The sequence below is a fragment of the Dendrobates tinctorius genome, unplaced genomic scaffold, assembly GCF_039654945.1.
Source record: "Dendrobates tinctorius isolate UK_male_01 unplaced genomic scaffold, ASM3965494v1 ptg000156l, whole genome shotgun sequence".
NCBI lineage: Eukaryota > Metazoa > Chordata > Amphibia > Anura > Dendrobatidae > Dendrobates > Dendrobates tinctorius.
In genome coordinates, this window is record NW_027361823.1 from 11,124,962 (window position 1) to 11,146,880 (window position 21,919).

The window sequence follows — 21,919 nt, forward strand, 5'->3', positions numbered from 1 at the left end:
TGATATGTCCATTTTATAAATGGGCAAATACTTTTTTATTTTAGTTTTTGAATTATAATATTTTATTGCATTTAAATAAAAATACGTCTACCTAACTCTGACATGTATCCTTGTTCTGCCTTTTACCCATTAATAAAGTCAATGATAAGTTCAAGTCTTAGAAGGTTAATATTTCACAGCTGTAGCTAATTGCGTAATTGTAGTTTTTCATTATATTAATAAAGATTTTCTGAGATTAATGGGTAAAGAGTTTCTTATAATTCTTAGATCTCATAAACAATCTAGACATTTTGTGAACTTTCATCATGATATAAGATGAACCTACTTTATCAGAGGAGTCTATCGATATTATCATTAAATCGCTGATTAGTTGTAAAAAACACTTAGGTGACGATCCTCCCCTAATGAAAGTCCAACCTGATAAAACGCTGTAAAATATATTTTATAATTGAGAGGCAAAACAAGATAACACACCAATGATGTCCATTGTGGTGATTTACTGCAGTACATGAAAGAGTTTTTTATCGGTCACTGCTATATGGGAAAGGTTTCCATTATGGGATGTTGCATCTGGTCATATCTACTGCTTGCAATCGAGCTTGCTAACCTTAAGATGTCTTCTACACAATGGATGCTGGAAAAGTGTGAACTAAATTAATTCCTCATACACATGGAAAATCCACATCCATTAACCCTGTCTTTGTTATGTTAAATAAAAATAGTCCCCAAATCAGTTTTTGTCGTATCCTGGGAAAATCTTAGATTTTGGGACAGATGTAATTTGTAACCCCTTTCAAGCCATGAAATGAGGATTTGGAACAGGAGACCCTCTTCTATCAGTTCAGAATCCCATTGTAGGGAATCAATGAAATTCAAGCGGAACCCTTCCAAATCCTTTCAGTATAACAAGGCAGAGACCAAGGTCAGCAAATTGGACTCCGGTAGACATTTTCTAGAGACATTTTCAGCTGTGTGCGTCTTTTATGGTGTTTGAAAAAATGACCAAAGTTACTGACTTTTGGGGTTATTTCTGAATCCCACTTTTCTGTGCTTCATATAGAAGTCCCTGATGGAGATGCAATAACTTATTACCTATTATGAAACAAGCCTAACATATCCAAAAATGTACTTCTTGTGCAGCAACTAGATGTTCATTTTCATTCAGGTTATGGGTCTACAATGGGAAAAAAAAAAAAATCAAATCTCTGTCTGGTATGGAACAATTGCACCCATCTAATGAAATTCTGATTTTGGAGACACTGACACCTTATGAAAAAAGTGTCTGAACCATTAAAGCACCATATATTGCTGAAATGGATGATCTTGGCCCATTTATTGAGAATGTGATGACTTATAATACTGTATTGTTTTTTACTTCTAGAGCTCCTAAAAAGACCATGTTACTTGTTCTTCTCTGAGCTGTCTTATATACACTACCTGCCATCATGTTTTTTTTTTATCAGAAAAAAGGGCTAAGAAATCCTTGAAGTAATAAAGATAAGACTGGAATAGCAATAAGGGATGATTCAGAAGTTTTTGTGCCAGTTCATGAGAAGTCACTACATGATTTCCTTGAGTGAAGGTGGCTTGGATAAACTCTCTCCACTTCATGAGACACATGTATCTGTGAGTGCTATAAGGTAAGATGTCCATATTTCATACGGACAGTTATATAAGTTTCAGGAACGTCCAAAGCATAATGGCATTCTCATGGAAAATTGTTATCTAATGCCTCCTTATGTTTTTAATTTGCCACAGATTTTTCACCTGTGGGTTTGAAATTATTGGCTTTGAATGGGAATGATTTACATGTGAAAACAGCAAAAAATCAGGGGTCAGCCTTGCATTCCTGCATGGGGTTCTCTTGTAAATCAGTGTCATTTTTTTATACAAAGTTTGTTTGTATATAGCCTTATAAATACTAATTCATTTGTCTGTATCAGGGTATTGGACCTGTGGCTATTGATATATCCATTTTCAGTCTTTCATCCTCTGTAGCTTTTCCTACACAGTAATGTTACACTATTGCGGTAAATATGTTGCTCCCTTTCATTAGTTTCCCTTCACTGAGCCTCTGACTTTCTTGGAGTCTACTACTCTACTCCTCCAATCGCCGTCCAGTTATTCCAGCCTCTGTTGCTCTCTTCTGTCCATCTTCCTGCACCAATATGTTCTGGCGATACTAAACAACAATCGCTCATCCATACTGAGAAATTTTAGAATCCTCCCCACCAGGAGAGAAGTGGCAATTGCAAATGATTTGAAGAACATCACAATGAGTTGAAAGTGTTGAATTGGCCTCTAAGTTCCCCAAATCTCAATTCGATGAAGCATCTATGGGACGTCAAAATCCACAGAGGCAATATCTTGGAACTATTACCCCTCATACAATATAGATACTATAGCTGTTGGCAAAACAATGGCTCATTCAACCAGCAGCTATCTTACTTGACTCTCCAATACACAGGAGTGCTTGCTCTGTTGATTGCTCTTATGTTCTATATGAGAGAGCTGCTGTCAGATATCTCTGAAGATAATAATACCAAAGAATTTGTGTTTGCAATCATTTTCAGGAAGAAACTGAGTATTATCTGACAGAATTGCAGGGGTGTCAATACTTTTGGCCACAACTGTATATATCATGGTATTAATTTCCCTCTTCCTGGTATACATGCCCCCCATCCTTGTATATATGTCCCCCATCCTGATATAATGTTCCCCATCCTGGTATACATTTCTTCCATCCTCGTATATATGTCCCCATCCTCATATATATGTCCACCATCCAGGTATAAAGTGCCCCTTCCTGGTACAATGTCTCCCATCTTAATATAATGTGCCCCATCCTCATATATATGTCCCCATCCTCATATGTATGTCCCCCATCCTAGTATAATGTGCCCAGTCCTTGTGCCCATTATCCTTTTTGTAATTTTTAAAAGTAAAAGATGACAATATTTATTTTTTGCCTAAAATACAAAGGGAATGTGTCATCTTTAACTTTGGCCCTTTTAGAGATTATTTTGTCTTCAACTTGCTTAACTGTTCACAATAACAGTAATTTTGACCGGGGGTGCCCAAATTTTTACATACATGCCACTGTATGATGTGGCCTATTCTGGTATGTGTCCCTCATGCTTGTTTTCCTCAAGAATATCCCTGTATTTTGTACCGTCCACCTTGCCCTCGACTTGGATCATTTTACCTGTCCCTGCTGCCGAAAAACCTGGTGTTTTTGCGGTGAAGAGCTGTGTTGGTTTGGTATCATAACTACAAGATTATCTTCTTTTTCACACTGAGAGCACTGTTTTGGTGCCAGACATGGCAATTTATCTTGGTGGCCAAAAAGTTCAATTTTGGTCTCATCTGACCACAGCACCTTCCTCCATACATTTGGGAAGTCTGCCATGTGTCTTTGGGCAAATGCAAAACAAACCCTACAGTTTTTGCGTGTAAATAAAGGCTTTTTTTCTTCCCACTCTTCCAAAATGGCCACCTCCATAGAGTGCACGGCTTATTGTGGTCATATGGACAGATACTCCAGTCTATCCTTGGGAACTTTGGAACTCCTTCAGGATTACCTTTGGTCTCCTTGCAGCCTCTCTGATAAATGCCCTCGTTTTCGGTGCTGACAGATTTGGTGGGCAGCCCTCTCGACAGGTTTGTTGCCCTACCACACTCTTTTACATTTGATTATAATGGATTTGATGGTGCTTGGGGATCAGCAGTGTTACACCGCTCCGTCATACTCACCCGGCCTCCGCTCCCACGTCGCAGCCGGCCTCAGCTCCCACGCCGCAGCCTCTCTCCACCCGACGTCCACGGCAGTCACCTCTGACGGGCTTGCGGCCTACACCATCCCTGCATGCAATGCGCTTGCGCCATAGGCCGCGGCCGTGCCTCCCTGCTGCTTCTTGTGCTCCGGCTGTGCCCTGACCCGGAAACACCTTCGGACCAATGGCAGACCAGACGGAGCTATATCAGGCTGCTTCCCCCTGAGGGAGGCGCCTGATCGTTGTGTTACCTTGCACACTGGGCCCTGCTTCCTCCTGTGCTCTCTACAGTCTCTCGGTGCCATCCTCAGTGTTTCTTCCAGCAGCCTCGCAGCCTGTCTTCCGTGTTCGCTAACAGTTATTCTTAGTCCTGCTCCAGTGTTCCTGTTTCCTCTGTCTCCTGCCTCCGGTGTTCCTGATCCATCCTGCTCCAGTCCTGCCGTCCTACTCCAGTCCTGCCTCCGGTGTTCCTGTTCCATCCTGTTCCAGTCCTGCCGTCCTACTCCAGTCCTGCCTCCGGTGATCCTGTTCCATCCTGTTCCAGTCTTGCCGTCCTACTCCAGTCATGCCTCCGGTGTTCCTGTTCCATCCTGTTCCAGTCCTGCCGTCCTACTCCAGTCCTGCCTCCGGTGTTCCTCTTCCATCCTGTTCCAGTCCTGCCGTCCTACTCCAGTCCTGCCTCCGGTGTTCCAGTTCCATCCTGCTCCAGTCCTTCCGTCCTCCTTTATTCCTGTCTCCTGTGTGCCAACTCTGTCCTGTCATCTACACTTCAGTCCCACTGTTCTACTCCAGTCCATCCTGAGCCGCCCCTCTCTGTACCGGCTACCGTGGTACTCGAACCCCTGGGCCTGCTCCTAACGGTCCCTGTATAGGGGTCGGTTCCACCTGGCAGCTCGCCCGCGGCCCCTCGGTGCCACGGTCCAGAGGGTCCACTCCTGGAGATTCCGGCTCCTGAACACCCACGCTATCAAGCAGAGATTGGGATTTTTTTTTATAACCCAACACTGACTTGTGCTTCTCAACAACTTTGTTCCTGACTTGTTTACAGATCTCCTTGGTCTTCATGGTGTTGGGTTAGTGGTGCCTCTTACTTAATGGTTTTGCACCCTTTGTGGCCTTACAGAAAAAGTGTGTATATACTGACAGACCATGGGACACTTAGATTGCACACAGGTGAACATCCTTTTACTAAGCATGTGACTTATGAAGGTATTTGCTCGCACCAGAATTTTTAAGGGTCTTCATAGCAATAGGGGTAAATACATATAGACATGCCAATTTTTAATTATTTGATCCCATACATTTAATTTATGCCTATATTGTTCTCACTTCACTTCACCAACTCACACTATTTAGTTCTGATGCACCACACACACACATCGGATTACAAATATATTTAAACATAGGTTGTAATGTAAAAAAAATAAGTAAAAGCCAAAGGTTGTGAATGCTTTCACAAGCCACTGTTTATATGTGCCCCTTCCTGCAATAATGTGCCCAATTTTGTAATAAATTAAAGCAAACAATACTACTCACCTTCCCTCATGCTCCCATGCTGTGCGAGGTCCTCTTCTACCGCCAATGTGGGAGCTAGCAGCTGAGTGTGGTGTTGCCGACATGACTCACCACGTCACTGCCATGCGCCCCCTCACGGGCATGCCGATGCCAGCTACCTGACTGATTGCTCTGCGGCATGCATTGCAGTGCAGGGAGCAGGTAGGTTCTATGCGCTGCAGTATATTTCATTTGAATGTGCATCCTCAGATGCACATCCTGCTGAAATTGTCGCTGGTGACGGTGGGCCACCCTTCGCCTCTGGGCCCCGGTGCAGATGCAGCAGCTGCAACAGCAATATGTCCGCCCCGGGATTTAGCACAATATTAGGAAGATATTTTTATTATTAGCTAATCAGTGTGTAGAGACAGGTCAAGCGCATTTGGCATGAGGTGAGTTGATAATCTAATGTATATCTGGGTTCTCCATAACATTTCAGTTAAAACCTTTTTACTTAAAGTGATTATTAGTGATTAATGTGGTGCTATATTTGAAAATAAAGTTTGAGAGGTTTTCCAATCTTAGACATTAATGCCATATCTAAGGATCAGGGTCACACTGCTAGGAGAAGCATCTATCACAAGAATGAGAGGTAGTGTCTCACGCCACCAAGAATGTGGAGGAGGTCACAAATACAGGAATTTCCACCATTGACTAAGGGTGTTATGAAATTAGCTTAGCATATATCTGATAGAAGTGGGGGGACTCGCCTCTGTCACACATTCTATGAATCTCCGAGATGGACATACTCCTGTAAATGATGCATTTTCCTTTCCTACATTGGTAATTCATCACAGACTATGATGATTTCTACTTGTAGAAATGTTTGAGGCTATGTGCCCATGTAGTTTTTAGGTGCTGCGGATTTCTCCCAGCGGATTTTGGAAAATCCGCAGGTAAATTTCAGGTCAAAAGACCTGCGGTTTACCTGTGGATTAGGCTGCGGTTTTCCCTGCAGTTTATCACCTCTACAATGTAGGAGATGGGAAATCGCAGCGGAATCCGCAGAAAAGAAGTGACATGTAATTTCTTTCTGTGGATTTGAAACCGCAGCAAAACCGCACGGAAAATTCCGCAGCATGTGCACAGCGGTTTCCATTTTACATAGAGTAAATGGTACTGATTCTGCTGCAGACCTGCAGGGCCAGAAACGCTGCGGATCCGCAGCAAGATCCGCATCGTGTGCACATACCCTAAGGTTTCAATTAAAAAAACTCAATAAAAAATGCTTTGTAGATGAATCAATAGTCCAAATTCTTCAGTGGAAGCCGTAATGGGGGAACGTACATTAGATAACTGTAATCACAAAAGTTACATAGTTATGAAATCACGCTCAATATAGAAAAGTCAAAGTATTAGATTATCTGCAGAGCTGTATGGGTGAAGATTGGTGAACCCGGGGACAAGGTTCAGCTCAACAATATTTTATTGTTCCACTTTTGGAGTCAATAATCTGTTACTTGGGTGCTGGAGGGTTTACTGGGGACAATTATGCATGCATTCGACAATCACTTTAGCATAACGTGACGATCATCTGATCATGCTCGTGACGTGTGATCTGTATAATCAGTTACTCCCAATCATTAGTAAAACTCATGTAGATCTGCACCGTCGCTTCCATTATAAATGGATGTGGTGCATATGAATCTGTACATCAGTATCTATTCTATTATTTCTAAACACTGATTCCTTTGTATCCCCATTCATACTGCACCCACATACACAAATGATACACCATTTAGTAACATAGTAACATAGTTAATAAGGTTGAAGGAAGACTTTAAGTCCATCTAGTTCTGTGGTTCCCAAACTACAGTCCTCGCGGACCCCAACAGGTCATGTTTTCAGGATTTCCTTAGTATTTAACAGGTGATGGAAGTATCATCAAGGCATCAGGAATTCTCTCACGTGTAACACTATGGAAACCCTGAAAACATGACTTGTTGGGGTCCGTGAGGACTGGAGTTTGGGAACCACTGATTCTAGTTCACCCCATATCCTATCCTAACTTGCCCTATCATGGTGATCCAGAGGAAGGCAAAAAAAACCATGTGGCAAACAGTAAGCTTCACTTTGGGGAAAAAAATTCCTTCCCGACTCCACATACGGCAATCAGACTAGCTCCCTGGATCAACGCAATATCAAGGAGACTAGTGTATATATCCTGTAATATTATACTTTTCAAGAAAGGCATCCAGTCCCTTCTTACATTGTAGTAGGGAATCACTCATTACAACATCATATGGCAGAGAGTTCCATAGTCTCACTGCTCTTACAGTAAAGAATCCGCGTCTGTGAGTATGAATCTGCGTCTGTGAATCAGCGTCTTTCCTCCAGATGTAGAGGATGGCCCCTTGTCCTCGTCACAGGTCTAAAGCCCCCATCACACATAGCGATCTCGCTAGCAAGATTGCTGCTGAGTCACAAGTTTTGTGATGCAACAACGATCTCACCAGCGAGATCGCTGTGTGTGACACTTCTCAGTGACCGGCCCCCCTGCCGGGTATCGCTGATCATCCTGGAATGGCCAGGACACTTTTTTGATCGCTGGTCTCCCGCTGGCCAGCACGCATCGCTGCGTGTGACAGGCGGGAGACCGGCGATCAGCTAGCTGCCGCTGGTATCTAAGGTAAACATCGGGCTTCTCAGCGGCGTGCAGCGCTTAGAAACCCGATGTGTACCTTAGTTACCAGCGTGCTGGTGCAGGGAGCTGGTAACCAAGGTACACATCGGGTTTCTAAGTGCCGCACGCCACTTAGAAACCCGATGTGTACCTTGGTTACCTGCTCCCTGCACCAGCGTGCTGGTGACTAAGGTACTCAGTGGGTAACTAAGCAATGTGCGTCGCTTGTTACCCGCGTGTCGCTGGTGCTGATCGCTGGTGAAGCTGCCTGTTTGGAAGCTCACCAGCGATCATGTAGCGACACACCAGCGATCCTGACAAGGTATATCGTTGTCGGGATCGCTGGTGAGTCGCTATGTGTGACGGGGCCCTAAGAGTAAAAAGATAATTAGAAAGGTCTTTGTACTGTCCCCACATATACTTATACATTGTAATAAGATCACCCCTAAGCCTTCGTTTTTCCAAACTAAATAACCCCAAGTGTAATAACCTGTCTTGGTATTGCAGACCACCCAGTTCTCTAATAACCTTGGTCGCTCTTCTCTGCACCCGCTCCAGTTCAGCTATGTCTTTCTTATACACCGGAGACCAGAACTGTACGCAGTATTCTAAGTGTGGTTGCACTAGTGACTTATAGAGAGTTAAAATTATGTTCTCCTCATGAGCATCTATGCCTCTTTTAATGCATCCCATTATTTTATTTGCCTTTGCAGCAGCTGCCTGACACTGACCACTAAATGTGAGTTTGTTGTCCACCCATACACCCAGATCTTTTTCAGTGACTGTTTTGCCCAGTGTTTTACAATTAAGCACATAATTATACATCTTGTTTGTTCTACCCAAGTGTATGACCTTACATTTATCCCCATTAAAGCTCATTTGTCATTTATCAGCCCAAGCTTCTAGTTTACGTAAATCCTCCTGTAATATAAAATTGTCCTCCTCTGTATTGATTACCCTGCAGAGTTTAGTGTCATCTGCAAATATTGAAATTCTACTCTCTATGCCCCCTACAAGGTCATTAATAAATATGTTAAAAAGAAACGGGCCCAATACTGACCCCTGTGGTACCCCACTGTTAACCGTGACCCAGTCTGAGTGTGCTCCATTAATAACCACCCTTTGTTTCATATCCCTGAGCCAGCTCTTAACCCACTTACACATATTTTCCCCTATCCCCATTGTTCTCATTTTATGTATCAACCTTTTGTGTGGCACCGTATCAAAAGCTTTTGAAAAGTCCATGTACACCACGTCCACTGCATTTCCTTGGTCCAGTCCGGAACAGGTCCTATTCAGGATGCTAATAAACGTCTCCCATTTTCTTTGTGTATTTTTATGTCTCAGGATATCGTCCCAGTTAATTGCACCAAGATCATCTCTCATCCCTTGGAAATTTGCCTTCCTGAAGTTTAGTGTCCTTGTAACACCTCTACTACACATCTTATTAAAGGCTACATGAAAACTTATTAATTTGTGATCACTATTACCCAAGTGACCCTCAACCCTTACATTTGATATGCGGTCTGGGCTGTTGGTTAATATTAGGTCTAGCAGTGCCCCCCCTCTTGTTGGGTCCTGAACCAGTTGTGAAAGGTAATTGTCTCTCATAGTTGTCAAAAACCCATTACCTTTGCTGGAACTGCAGGTTTCTGTTCCCCAATGTATTTCAGGGTAGTTGAAGTCCCCCATAATAATGACTTCTCCTTGAGTCGCAGCTTCATCTGTTTGCTTTATGAGGATATTCTCCATTGCTTCCATTATTTTTGGAGACTTATAACAAACCCCTATCAGTAATTTATTATTTTTCCCCCTCCCCTTATCTCCACCTACAGTGACTCTACATTTTCATTAGATTCATATATATTATCACGCAGGATGGGTTTTAAGGATGATTTTACATATAAGCACACGCCTGCCCCTCGCTTATTTGTACGGTCATTTCTGAACAGACTATAGCCCTGCAAATTAACCGCCCAGTCATGGCTCTCGTCCAGCCAGGTCTCAGATATCCCCACCATGTCATAATTATGTTCCAACAAAATTAATTCTAATCCCTCCATTTTGTTAGCGAGGCTTCTGGCATTAGTATACATGCACTTTATGTATCTCTCTGTACCTCTATTCTTTCTTAAATTATCAACTGTTCTAACCCCACCCCCCATGCCACCCCCACCACCAATTTCATTATTTGTGCCCAGGTCTCTATCTGCACTGTCTTCCCCTCCTATAAAATGAATACCCTCCCCCCAGTCCCTAGTTTAAACACTCCTCCAACCTTCTAGCCATTTTCTCCCCCAGCACAGCTGCACCCTCCCCATTGAGGTGCAGCCCGTCCCTAGCGTAGAACCTGTAGCCAACTGAGAAGTCGGCCCAGTTCTCCAGGAACCCAAACCCCACCTTCCTACGCCAATGCTTGAGCCACTTATTAACCTCCCTAATCTCCCGTTACCTCTCTGGCGTGGCACGTGGTACAGGCAGTATTTCAGAAAATACCGCCTTGGAGGTCCTTGCTTTAAGCTTGAAGCTTAATTCCCTGAAATCATCTTTAAGGACCTTCCACCTACCTCTAACTTTGTCATTTGTGCCAATGTGCACCATGACCACTGGGTCCTCACCAGCCCCTCCCAGTAATCTGTCAACCCGATCAGCGATGTGTCGGACTCGAGCGCCAGGTAGGCTGCACACTGTTCGACGATCGCTGTGTTTGTGACAGATTGCCCTATCTGTTCCCTTAATAATTGAGTCCCCCACTACCAGCACCTGTCTGGCCTGCCCTGCTCTCCTATTTCCCCCTTTACTGGAGCAGACACTCCTCCGGCTTTCAGAGGACATGCCTTGCTGCAGCAGTGCTACCCCTGCGCTGACACTCCCCTCATCTGCCAACTTAGCAAACTTATTGTGGTGTGCCAGATCAGGACTAGCCTCCCTGGCGCTCTTCCCTCTACCCCGCCTTCTAACTGTCAACCAGCTTGCTGCTTCACTGTCCTGCAGTCCAAAGTTGTTGTCCAATTTGTCCTGAGTACACTGACACCCCATATGTGGGAGAAAACTACTGTATGGGCACACGTCAGGGCTCGGAAGGGAAGTAGTGACGTTTTGGAATGCAGACTTTGATGGAATGGTCTGCGGGTGTCATGTTGCCTTTGGAGAGCCCCTGATGTACCTAAACAGTGGAAACCCCCCACAAATGACACCATTTTGGAAACTAGACCCCCTAAGGAACTTATCTAGATGTGTGGTGAGCACTTTGAACCCCCAAGGGCTTCACAAACGTTTATAATGCCCGGGTGTGAAAATAAAAAAATCGTATTTTTTCTACAAACATGATCATTTAGTCCCCAATTTTTTTATTTTCCCAAGGGTACCAGGAGAAATTGGACCCCAAAAGTTGTCCAGTTTGTCCTGAGTACGTTGATACCCCATATGTGGGAGAAAACTACTGTATGGGCACACGTCAGGGCTCGGAAGGGAAGTAGTGACGTTTTGGAATGCAGACTTTGATGGAATGGTCTGCGGGTGTCATGTGTGTTTGGAGAGCCTCTGATGTGCCTAAACTATTGAAACTTCCCACAAGTGACCCCATTTTGGAAACTAGACCCCCCACGGAACTTATCTAGATGTGTGGTGAGCACTTTGAACCCCCAAGTGCTTCACAGAAGTTTGTAACGCCCGGACGTGAAAATAAAAAAATCATATTTTTTTTACACAAAAATGATATTTTTGCCCCCAATTTTTTATTTTCCTAAGGGAAACAGGAGAAATTGGACCCCAAAAGTTGTTTTGCAATTTGTCCTGAGTAGGCTGATACCCCATATGTGGGGGGTAAAACACTGTTTGGGCGCGTGGCAGAGCTTGGAAGGAGCACCATTTGACTTTTTCAACGCAGAATTGGCTGGAATTGAGATCAGACGCCATGTTGCGTTTGGAGAGCACCTGATGTGCCCAAACAGTGGAAACCCCCCAATTCTAACTCCAACCCTAACCCTAATCTCAGCCCTAACTCTAGCCCTAACCCTAACCCTAATGGGAAAATGGAAATAAATAATTTTTTTAAGTTTATTATTTTTCCCTAGCTAAGGGGGTGATAATGGGGGTTTGATTTACTATTTATGGCGGTTTTTATGTTTGGCAGCTGTCACACGCTAAAAGACGCTTTTTATTGTAAAAATAGTTTTTGAATCACCACATATTGAGAGCTATAATTTTTCCGCATTTTGAACCACCGAGTCATGTGAGGTCTTATTTTTTGCGGGACGAGTTGACGTTTTTATTGGTACCATTTTCGGGCACGTGACATCTTTTGATCGCTTTTTATTCTGATTTTTGGGGCGCAGAATGAACAAAAACCAGCGATTCATGAATTTCTTTTGGGGGGTGCGTTAACACCGTTCCACGTGCGGCAAAATTGATAAGGCGGTTTTATTCTTCGGGTCAGTACGGCTACAGTGATACCTCATTTAGGTCTTTTTTTATGTTTTGGCGCTTTTACGCAATGAAAGTAATTTCATATAAAAAATAATTATTTTTGCATCGCTTTATTCTGCGAGCTATAACTTTTTTATTTTTTCGCTGAAGATGCTGTATGGCAGCTCGTTTTTCGCTAAAGGGGTTAACTAATGGGACAATTTTATAGGGTGGGTCGTTACGGAAAAGGCAATACCAAATATGTGTACTTTTATTGTTTTTTTTTTTATTTCCAAGAAATGAATTTATTAGGGAATATTTTTTTTTTTTTAATTTATTTAGCGATTTTTTTAAAAATTATTTTTACACTTTTTTTTCTTTTTAACTTTATTACATTGTCCCAGGGGGGACATCACTGTCATGTGACAGATCGCTGATCTGTCACATCACAGATCGCTGTGACAGTCGCTGTGACAGATCAGCGATCTGTCACAGGCATTGAAGCAGACTTCCTCATGCCTGCGCTTTGCAGGCACTGAGGAAGCCAGCTCAGTGCAGGCCCCCGAAGGTCCCCGTCACCATCTTGGATCTGGGGACCTGCAGGGAAGGAGGCCCCCAGAGCAGCGCTGCTGTGGGGGGCTCAGGGAAGCATGTAGGGAGCCCCATCCCTGCCGATGCTTCCCTTTAATCCCCGGTACACCACGATTGTGTTTGATCGCGGTGTGCAAGGGGTTAACGCGTCGGGGGCAGTCCGTGACCGCCCCTGACGCATAGTGCCGGGTGTCAGCTGTGATAATCAGCTGACACCTGGCCGCGATCAGCGGCGCTCACTCTGTGAGCGCCGCTGATCGCTGTGACGTACTATCCCGTCCCTGGGAATTAAGTCCCAGGGCACATTGACGGGATAGTACGTCACATGGCAGAAAGGGGTTAAAAGGTAATTTTGCTCCCTTCAGCAATAAAACAGTCAAACAAACCACACATTCACGATTTTATCACTAAATACAGTTTAAACATTAGTTTTCATAAACCTGCAGAAAGACACAATGACCTGCAGGTGGCAACTCAACCGAAAAACATTTTTTGGCCTCTACTTATCAAGCCAATTTATTGTATTACCAATCTACATGTATAAATACCTGTCTGTGTTCATCAGCTCATGAAATGCATTTACATTTGACCAGCTTGCTTTTTCTGAAATTGCCTGTGCCCCCGATGACCAATGTGTGAAAATTTCGCAAGGGCCAAGCAAGTTGGCTAGAAGTTATAGCTAAGGTTATCATAGCACTTACTATATTTCTACGTTCCCATTATTGTGGTTCCTAAATATCGATCAATGCAAGGTGAATGTTAAATGAAATGTGCGGTCAGCCTTCAATCTTCTACAGTACAGAACATGTCCCCGTGCCGCACAGAGCAGACATTTTCCATGCAATTACCTATTTTCTGAATATTGTATGCACAATCCACAAAATAAGATCAATGACAGCCACACATTTCAGAGAGGCTGACATTTTCAGTGCTATATGTTCATTACGCAAATAAATGGGGGTTTCTGTAATCCCTCACTGTTTGTGCTAGGCATTTCTGTTAGATAGAGAATAGACTCTGATGGTGTCCTACACTCAGAGAGCCCATAACACATCTGGTTTGTGTCTTTTTTTAGGATGTTTAAACTTGCCCTTTCCATTAAAGGACATTTACTTATAGTAAAATACATTCCAAAAAAGGCACGTGTGCCCACTGGGGAGCTGCCAATTGGGTATTAGAGGAGTTACTGGTGTTTTATCATGTAAGTAATCATCCCAGAATAAAAATACATTACAGGTCCATATCAATGTGATATCAAGAGATGTCAAAAGCAATAATAAAGGATTTTGGGGATATGTCAAAAGTAAAAGAAAAGTCAAAGATGCTATAGGATTTTTACAGGATGAAAATGATGAAATGGTAAGACAGGACGTTGAGAAGGCTGAACTTTTAAATTCCTATTTTGCATCTGTTTTCTCTCAGAAAGGAAATGTAACATCAACTGTTATTCACTGTCCTATTAAGGGAATAGAAGAATCCAGGATATCTATAAACAGAAAGATAGTGAGGAAACACTTAGCTAACCTAAATGAATTCAAGTCTCCAGGTCCAGATGAATTACACCCCAGAGTACTGAAGGAGATAGCAGAAGAAATTTTTGAACCCCTCTCCATAATCTTTGAAAATTCTTGGAGAACAGGAGAAGTGCCAGAAGACTGCAGAAGAGCAAATGTTGTTCCTATCTTCAAAAAGGGGAAGAAGGTGGACCCAGGCAACTATAGGCCGGTGAGTCTGACTTCTATACCAGGAAAGATCTTTGAACAAATTATTAAACAACATGTATGTCAATACCTGGATAAGAATGAAGTGATTAAACAGAGTCAGCATGGGTTTGTAACTAATAAGTCATGTCAGACTAATTTAATTTCCTTCTATGACGGTATTACTGATTGGGTGGATCAAGGAAATGCTGTAGATATAGTATATCTTGACTTCAGCAAAGCATTTGACAAAGTCTCTCATACAATCCTTATTGAAAAAATGACTAAGTATGGAATGGACAAGGCAACTGTTAGGTGGATTCATAACTGGCTTACTGATCGGACCCAAAGAGTGGTCGTAAATGGCTGCACATCCAGTTGGAAGAATGTCTCAAGTGGGGTACCACAGGGCTCTGTCCTGGGCCCTGTATTGTTCAACATCTTTATCAACGATTTAGATGAAGGAATTGAGGGTAAACTGATTAAATTTGCTGATGACACAAAGCTAGGAGGGATAGCTAATACTAGAGAAGAGAGAGAGAGGATTCAAAAAGATTTAAATAAACTGGAGAAGTGGGCAGCAACTAACAGAATGGTTTTTAACAGGGAGAAATGCAAAGTACTACATCTGGGCAATAAAAATGAAAAAAGCATATATAGAATGGGAGGAATAGGGCTAAGTGACAGCACATGTGAAAAAGACTTGGGTATACTAATAGATCACAGACTGAATATGAGTCAACAGTGTGATGCAGCAGCAAAAAAGGCAAATGCAATTCTAGGATGTATTAACAGAAGCATACAGTCTAGATCACGTGAAGTCATTATTTCCCTCTACTCCTCTTTGGTCAGACCTCATCTGGAATATTGTGTCCAGTTTTGGGCACCACATTTTAAAAAAGACATCAACAAACTGGAGCAAGTTCAGAAAAGAGCGACCAGAATGGTGACCGGTCTGCAAACCCTGTCTTATGAGGAAAGGTTGCAGGATTTGGGAATGTTTAGTTTGCAAAAGAGAAGACTGAGAGGAGACTTAATAGCTGTCTACAAATATCTAAAGGGCTGTCACATTGTAGAAGGATCAACTTTATTCTCATTTGCATAAGGAAAGACTAGAAGCAATGGGATGAAACTGAATGGGAGGAGACACAGATTAGATATTAGAAAAAACTTTTTGACAGTTAGAGTGATCAATGAGTGGAACAGGCTGCCACGAGAAGTGGTGAGTTCTCCTTCAATGGAAGTCTTCAAACAGAGGCTGGACAGACATCTGACTGGGATGATTTAGCGAATCCTGCTTTGAGCAGGGGGTTGGACCAGATGGCCCAGGAGGTCCCTTCCAACTCTACGATTCTATGATTCTATGATCAGTACTTCCAGCATGGTAAACGTAATCCTCTTATTGGATCTACAAAAAAGGGTTAAAAGGGTTTTTACAAAACATTCATTGCACCATGGACAGTAGAAAAAAAATGCTTTCTATATTACATTTATTTGTCATTTAAAGGGGTATTTTGGAAAACCCAGAGCCCTTCCCATATTTAAAAGAAAATATACTGCTTTATTCAGGATCCAGCCCTGAGTTTCCACCACTATTTCTAGTGTCTGTGTCTGTCATAGTGTGTAATTTGACAAAACCTAAGAAAGAAGCAAAATGGACATATACCCTTCTGAAAGTAAAAAGCAATAGTGCATATAAATAACATAAGGGACTGATTATACACTGTTTTTGATAATAAAAATAAAGCATAAAAACCATCCACCAATGCCAAGGTGTACCTACTCAGGACGGTCCTAATCTCTAGTATTAAAAGCTTACCGTGTGTCTGTCTAAAATGACCTCAATGTGAATAATGGCCGAGCAGGATCAGGCACGACTACGGACATCCAGCAATGGGAAGATATATAAATGTAATGCCCAGCTCAAAGAAAGGAAGGCCACCTCCTTGCATGCAGGAAGTGCAAGAACCTAAAGCCAAAACTTTACACATGGTCAGGTAACAGGTTTTAATATTAGAGGTTAGGACCGTTCCGACTGCGTTACACCTTGACGCTGGTTGGATGGCTTTTATGCTTTTTTTTAAATTAAAATCAGGTTTAGTAAGTGCCCTACGTTATTTATATGCACTATTGCATCTTGCTTACTTACAGCAGTTTATATGTTCATTTTGTTTCTGTCTTAGGTTTTGTCTGTATAGTGGCCAGTGTGAACATGCTCCCACACGTTGCATATACACCAACTTATACTCCACTTAATTTCTTATGATAGTGTGTAATTTGTCTGATATAACGTTGACAGCACTACATTAAATCAGTGAACCCAGTAATTCGTGTCATCAAATCTCTCAGGGCTTAGTAATTGGCTAATGAAAACCAAGAAGAAAAACACCGCACAGGAATGAAGAAGTGATGGGACAAGACAAGAAAAATTAAGGCTAAAATACCTTTATTAGTGAGGGTAAAATGTAACACTACAAATAAGAACAACACAGGTGCAAAGTAACACAAAATATAAATAATTATTGAAATAAAAATACAAAAAATAGTCACTAAAAATGGTATATCCCAGTATTAGCTACCAAAAAAAATGATACATATATTGCACACATGAAGACAGGTCATATATTGTCAATGGGATCAAGAAAAAAATGATAAATAGTTAAAACACGTGAGAAAAGTGAAAATGTGCACTGACACAGCAAAATTAATAATAAAAATAATTATGTGATATAACATTATGTAGACAATAATATGAAGAGTGACATATCAACAATAAATACCACAATCACAATAAAGTGCATGTGCAAAGTGGGAAAGGACAAAACTGGAAAAGTGGGGAGGAAGGGGGGAAGCATAAAATAATAGAGCATAGACTGGTCACAAATACAAGTCACAATATGTGCAATAAGCTGACAAATCAAGGGATGCTGTAAATTATATATATATTAGATAATAAATTAATGAGATATAAGGGCTATTTATAACACTGAGGTCCAGCATCCAATAGTCACCAGCAGAGAAGTATAATAAAATCTTTGTATGAGTGGAAAAGCGATAAATACATGGCGGTAAGAAGACACCGTGTGTGTGGCACGCCCCGACGCGCGTTTCGGATTTTTTGCTTTGTCACTATTCCCGAATGGTCTGCCATTCTTCTTTTTTGATACAGCAGATGTGTATTACCTTTGATTACAATTTATTTTAATGCACATCCATTGCTGTGTCTTATGTTTTCTTAGTAATTGGCTGCAGCGCTGTCGTCCCTGCTGCAGACAGTACCAGATTCTGGGAGCTGCAGAGGAGATTATGCACTGAACCCAGTAAGGGTGATTATAGCTGTTTGTTTCTTTAAAAAAAAAAAAAAAAACTACAGCCAAGGGGAAAGGGTTTTCCAAAAATGTAAAAGCCTTTTAACCCCTTTCCGACATCGGGCTTAATAGTACACAGATGTCGGACTTCCCGAGACGTTTCTCTTTGATTGCCTCACGTAATGCCTTCATTGCTGAAGTATACAGTAGTCATCTACAAAAATTGTCTTGCGTGACATGGATTCTAGTAACAAAAACGCCTTCGGTATCCTAGAAAACTGTTGCCATAATCTTTCCAGCTGACTGCTGGACATGACATTTTATGGAGTTGGTGACCCCTTGTGCTTTCATTGCATGGACTCTTGTTTGGTCTCCGGATCATGGTGATGTGGTGGACCAATGTTTCATCACTGGTAACAATTTAAGAATAGAAGTCACCTGGATTTGCTCTAAGCATGTTTAAATTATTTTGCCTTAATTGCGAGCAACATGTTTTTTGCTCAGGTGTCAACATTCGTGGCACCCATAGGAAACTGACCCTTGACATAATCAAAGCATCACGATTGCTACTGGAAACCAGACAAACTTAAATCTCTAATTCATGAGCTGTAACACTGACTTTGACCAGATGATCTTCTAAAATCATGGCCTTCACTTTAACGCACATTTACTCTGAAGATGCTTTGACAGGTCCCCTGAATGGGGGGCATCTTCAGTTGATTCCCTACCCCATTTAAACTGCTTGGCCCAAAACTTTATTTGGTAGTTGGAAGATGCATCATCCCCAATACAGCAATCATCCTCAGCTTTCTAACACTGACAGAAGATGCTGTGGTAGATGTTTTTTCCTGTACTCTCCATAGTGCAATGATTTACAAAACCTAGGTTGCTCTGCAGGTCCTCAGTTCAAATCTAACCAAGGACAACATTTGCAAGGAGTTTGTATGTTCTCCCTGTATTAGCATGAGTTTCCTCTGAGTACTCTAGTTTAAAGCAATATTGGTTTTGGACCACCCCTTTAAGCAACTTTCTAAGTTATCTTCTTTAAAAATGTCTACTCTTTTCCTTCTGCAATTTGTCTGTAAATCCTATATCTAAGTGATCTGTTAACCCTCCGTCAGGCGCAATATAGATTCTCCTCAGTTCATGCGCAATGTGCCTGACAAGCACAAGTCAGAAAACCACCTATAGTAGCTACATATTTCAATTTCAGGACTATAGAAGTAGTCAGTGACCTTCATAGGAATGTATTAAAAGAGATTACACCAAATCAGATGCAAAAAAAGACATTTATTAACCATAAACTTATTAAAACTAAAAGTACCACTTTTCGGTAGTACCGCCAAATAGGCTCCAGTTATCTTTACTTAACTATTGCTTAAATATAAAATTATGGAAAAAAACTTAAAGGATATTGCACTTAGATGTTACTTAATTATTTTCTACTCATCTTCAGTGGTTTCAATTGCAGCAGAAGCAGCACAGGTACACTTAGAAAAGCAAGGCTGGCAGACGAAAGTTGCATGGGAAAGGCAGATTGATTCTTTACATATTTTGCAGTCATATTTAGAGAGCCTTCTGAAACCAGATACAAATGAGCAGGTAGTACAACTTCGTCTTTTAGAAGGTGGTAGAGTCAGTGTTTGTTCTGGAACGTCCTTGGGACGTCCTTTGTATTTTTATCTTTGCCCAAATAATAAGCTAGATCTGTGTCTGTTTCCTCTGTATCAGTGTCATCACCATCCTGCTCTGTTCCAGAATCAGTGTTACATTCTGCTACCTCATCTTCAGATGAAATGTCACTAGATTCCTCTAAATCCTCAGTTACTGCTGGTTCTTCCTCATCATCTTCTAACAAAAAAATCTTCATTTCTTCTAAATGAAGGGGTTTAGATGAATCATACTGTTTTCTGGCCATTGCAGCAGAAAATCTGAAGCAAGAGAGAAAGAGTATGTGTTAGGGCGCAATGTGCCTTAGAAGCCACCCTCCTTTTGTCTAAGAAAACAGTACTTATGTACACTAACTTAGCATTAATCCTTCATAAAACAAGCTAAATACACAATCGTGATGAATAAAAAAAGAAAATACTAACCTTTCAATTTGTGTTGAAATCAGGCGCAATGTGCCTGAGAAGCCAAAGTGTTGATATCTGCTCACTAGAAGGTCTGCTGAGTCACTGTGATATCAGGTTTCACAGAGCCTGTAGAGTCAGGAGATAACTAGGAGGGGTGGGGTTTTCTGATAAGTGGGCAAGGAGAGAGAAGTGAAACTAATTACTGTGTGCCTGTCAGATCTATTGCGCCTGACGGAGGGTTAAAAAGATACAAAGCTGTGAGAGCTCCTGATACTACTTGATGACTCTCTCTCTCTCTACTCATTCTTATAAGTGTTAGCAGGAGAATGAAGGGATTGCACACAGATCAGCAGTGGAGAAAGTATAAAGTATCCCATTGAGGGCATAGAAGACAGGCCAGAGAAAAGCGGTAAATCACCTGAAAAGGAAATAGGTACAAAATTAGAGATTTTTTGATACATAAAAGTAAGTGAAGTCAAAAGTGCCCTGGCTACACTTAGATATTGAACACAGCCTAAACTCCTGAGAGGGACACTCCCACAAGAAAAGAAGCTTAGATCAGGCTGCAAACTACACATCAGGAGGATCAGACAATGACGGAATCAAGATTGCAGTGAAAGTTAATGCAATTTTAATAACTAAAGGTAACTACTAGCACATATAAAAAATATATTTTTTCCATGTCCATGGTGCCCACATCGTTAAAATTTTCTTTCTGCTGAAACCAAATAGCATTGAAACATAGTGCAGTGGCTCGATCTAAGCCTGGGAAGATCTTCATGATATTCTTCAGCCATTTGTGAGTTTCTTCTAGTAGTGATAATTTGTTTAGCCAAACAATTGCTTTATAGGGAATGGAAAATATTTTCCTTTATGTGATTGTCTCAAAAAGCTAATGAAAACAGCAGTTTAATAGCTCATATCCACAGTAACAACGCTGTCATTGACTCTAATCATCCCACTCGCGCCCGGCGTCTGTATAATCAAAGCAATTAGACAATAGCGCCAGACATTAGCTCTTTCACCTCTATTTCATTCTGTGATGCTCATTATTAAGTCTTGCTACATATGGTTTTATTTCCACTACTGAAGTTGTTTGAATTTTCAGTACCAGCAAATGCAACATTAGGAAATCTTTTCACTTTATTGATGCGGCTCCAAAGGGTAGAAGACTATAGTGTTCACAATAATTCAGCGGATTCATGGATAAAACTCTCTCTCTTAGGGCTCATACCCATTTGCGAGAAGAAAAACGGTCCGATTTCCGTACCGAAAAAACGGTCGAGTGCTATACAAGTGTCATGCGAGTGTCATGTGATTTCCATGCGAATTTTCCACGGCACATCCGTATGACATGCATATGCAATGCGATTTTAACATGAGGTTTTACATAGAGCAGTTCCCTCTATGTAAAAACTCATGGTAAAATAGCATTGTAAAAAAAACTGTACACATTTAACCCCTTAACCCCCAAAGATGGTTTGCACGTGACGTTCATGACCTGGCCAATTTTTACGATTCTGACCACTGTCCCTTTATGAGGTAATAACTCTGGAACGCTTCCATGGATCCTGGTGATTCTCACATTGTTTTCTCGTGACATATTGTACTTCATGCTAGTGGTAACATTTCATTCATATAGCTTGCGTTTATTTGTGAAAAAAACGGAAATTTGGCGAAAATTTTGAAAATTTCGCAATTTTCCAACTTTGAATTTTTATGCCCTTAAATCACAGAGATACGGCACACCAAAAACTTAATAAGTAACATTTCCCACATGTTTACTTTACATCAGCACAATTTTGGAACCCAAATTTTTTTTTGTTAGGAACTTATAAGGGTTAAAAGTTGACCAGCGATTTCTCATTTTTGCAACACCATTTTATTT

General features: G+C 41.5%; 1 protein-coding gene across 3 annotated transcripts in view; it reads left to right on the top strand.

Moving 5' to 3' along the window:
• Nucleotides 1–1,510: 1,510 nt before the first annotated feature.
• The window catches only part of ASAH2 (N-acylsphingosine amidohydrolase 2), a 110,256-nt gene continuing 89,847 nt past the window's right edge, over nucleotides 1,511–21,919 (top strand). For 2 of the 3 annotated variants that reach the window (XM_073548231.1, XM_073548233.1), the window contains exon 1: nucleotides 1,511–1,640. The gene's annotated coding sequence lies outside the window, so the exon portion shown is untranslated. The remainder of the gene's footprint in view (nucleotides 1,641–21,919) is intronic. The other variant, XM_073548232.1, reaches the window with a different exon arrangement.